Source organism: Heterocephalus glaber, unplaced genomic scaffold (genome assembly GCF_053883595.1).
Source record: "Heterocephalus glaber isolate CG9 unplaced genomic scaffold, H.glaber_assembly_v1.0 deba00001577, whole genome shotgun sequence".
Lineage (NCBI taxonomy): Eukaryota > Metazoa > Chordata > Mammalia > Rodentia > Bathyergidae > Heterocephalus > Heterocephalus glaber.
In genome coordinates, this window is record NW_028258358.1 from 9,313,695 (window position 1) to 9,316,772 (window position 3,078).

The following is a 3,078-nucleotide window of genomic DNA, read 5'->3' on the forward strand; positions in this document are numbered from 1 at the left end:
TTTAAGTGAAATACCTAGCAACAAGCTTGCAGCATCTTATGCAAATGTTGGTCTAACTTTATAAGAAATTGCACACCGTTTTCCAGGGTGGCTATGTCATTTTGCATTCTCACCAGTTCCAGTTGCTCTACATCCTTGGCCAGTATTTTATATTGCCAGGTTATTTTTTTATAAGTGTGTTCTTTGTATCAACTTTCTTTGTATCCTTATAATATCATATCAGGCCTTCTTATCCATCAGTACTACAGGTCTTCATTTATTTGGGTTTGAACAATTTTCAGTAAAGCTTAACAGTTTCTTCATTAAGGTAACAAATCTTCTTGCATGCTTGATAGAAAGTACTTCTCAGTTACTTTTGAGGGTTTTTTGTTGCTATTATAAGTGATATCTTTTCTTAAATTATATTTTGCTTGTTAGTAGCATACTGAAATGCTATCACATTTAATTTAGGTAGGTTGATCTTAAATCCAGCATCTGTTATTTCTTTTGGTCTAAGTAGAAATTTGTAGCCAGGGATTTAGCTCAGTGGTTCTGCTGCCTGCCTTGCAAGTGCAAGGTCCTGAATTCGATCCCTGGTACCAAAAAAAAAAAAAAAAAAAAAGTTGTACTCTATGAAGAACTGAGTTGTTTCTTCATTTCCTATCCTTTCACCTTACTTTGTGTCTTCCCACACCAGCGGCATCTCCAACACAATGAACAGACACACTGATTGAGGGCTTCCTCCTCTTGTCTTGACCTTGAGTGTATTACTTCAAATGTGTCATCATCTATTAAACATGGGACTTTTTCTAGGTTTTCTGTAGATATCATTTGTGAGGTTAGGATAGTTCCCTTTTATTCCTAGTTGCTAAGAGTTTGATTTGTTAAATGGGTATTGAATTTTACTGAATACGTTTTCTGCATCTACTGACCATCTTTTCCATTTTTCTTTTAACCTGTTAATGACTACATGAGTTCTCCTACCTCCTGAAAGATACAAAATAAGTTAAAATACAAAGAAAACTTTTAGTTCTTTAGGGTTTGACTTCTTGAACTTAACACAAACTGGCCGATACAGAGACTACATACGAGAGAAGCTGTTTCTCCTGCCAAGTGTTTCCTGTATGACTGGTTTCCAGTCAAGGCTGGACACAGTGGGCAGGAGGCCAGTTTAAGGAGGACTGCTGAAGCCCTGCTGTCAGGCTCAGAAGAGCCCAAGGAACAAGGGACACAGGTGACCTGGAGGACACAGGGTGGCTGCCAGACTGGAAAGGGGACAAGGTAGGCACCTCCTCATCACCCAGCTTTTCCTGAAGCCAAAGGATCCCTTCCTTTCTAGGCAGCCTGGGAGTGGGTGGACCCTCTCCCATGCTCAGACAGTGGTAGACACAGATAACTTTTTTTCCCAAAGAATTCCAGGTGCCAGCAGAACAGTGGAGAAATAATACCTGTAGTAATAAGATTCACAAATGCTGGGCTCACCAGAGAGAAAGCATGCACATCCTGTCATGGCCTAGCAGTGCACTGAATAATTTCGCCTGGTGTGTGGGGACTTTTAGGCCCAGGGAACCCAGGCCCATGAGCAGGTCTTGACTATTCTCTTCATAACTCCAAAGTATTGCCTGGAGAGTGGCCACAGAGGGCAAATCAGTATCAGCAGGAGCTACTTTGGGAAGCACAGAGGCTGACTGAGCACAAGGAAAAATGTTCATACTGCCTCTCCTGATCGGCTGGGAGTGCCCATCACAGCAAGTGAGCAGGGACTTGATGACCAGTAGCCAGGAATTTTGTACAGCAAATACATATGAGGAGTGGGCTGCTGACCTCTGAGGTCCCTTAGCCCTGGAATGTGAAGTGATACTGGCTAACAGAAATGCTTGGGTTTACTTGAGAACCAAGCTAATCAATGCGGTATTTTGGCTCAGGACTGCTTGGCTCATGGCACCATTCCATAGACTTCCCTCCCTGCCCTTTATGCCACTGACTTTCACAGCTTTCGACCCCTGGGTTGACCTGCCCTCTCTCCATGAGCTGTGGAACCTTTAGAAGCTGTATGCTCCTGCATATTTTGCAAACTGGATCAGCATCAGGGACTTAAAACCACAGGAAGGTGCCAGAAGGCAGAGACCTCCAATGTGAATTTTTACTGGTGGAGGGAAAGGGCTGCTCCCTTACTCTTTTTCACGCACCAGTGCAGCGAGAACAGAGGCTTTAATGGTGGGCTTGAGAACTAAGACTAAGCCCAGCATGAGGATTATGAGGGCACGGTACAGTGGCCAAGAAATAGGGATAAGGGCACCAGCGTCTGTGGTGCTACTGCTTCGGGCACTTTGTCTCTTCTCAGTTCTTAAAGGAAGTCTGCAGAAGAGGGTTCAGCACGTCACAAACTGGTGTGTGACCTTGTAGATTCCCATAGACTCCTGGGCCTTTTTGTCAGTCAGTCCAGTCCTTTTCTTGCAGATTAATGTCACTGAAGACAGTCCCTGCCTCCATGTCCTTAGCAGCAAACCCTGTCTGGGACTGAAAATCAACTGGTTCGAGGCCCTGGCACTCAAACTTCACAATTGTCTTGAACTTCTCATTATCTTCAGCATGATAAGACCTGGTGATGCTACTCAAAATCTTAATGGAATTTTCCCATGCTCACAGGTTGCACTTATGGACCACAGAGGCACTGCCATGCTCTCCCTTCAGTGCCACACTGTCCATCAGTCCATCAGTATTGCCACTTCTCTGAAATCACAGTTGCGCATTTCATCTTCAGGTACCACCAGAAGTCCTCGCCCAAGGCTAGAGGTTGGTGATGTTTCCCAACGTGGCTTTGAGCTGCAGCATTGTTTTCCCTATAGTAATTTGGCTTAGTGCAGCAGCTGCTACTTTATCTAATTATTTTTTTTAATTTAGTCATTCTAACAGATATGTGATGATAGATAATTGAGTTTTAATTCACATTTTTTTCTAATGGTAATTATGTTGCACATTATCAAGGATTGTGATGGGTTGGCATATTTATATGCTAACAAATTAATCTACCACAGTTTTATGAATACTTGACAAAAGACATGAGATCCCTTGATCAAAGGACTAACAGCCATAGCA

At 43.1% G+C, this 3,078-nt stretch overlaps 1 pseudogene; it reads right to left on the bottom strand.

The window, feature by feature from the left end:
* Window positions 1–2,351: 2,351 nt before the first annotated feature.
* On the bottom strand, window positions 2,352–2,820 carry LOC101718883 (CXXC motif containing zinc binding protein pseudogene; annotated as a pseudogene).
* Window positions 2,821–3,078: the final 258 nt, after the last annotated feature.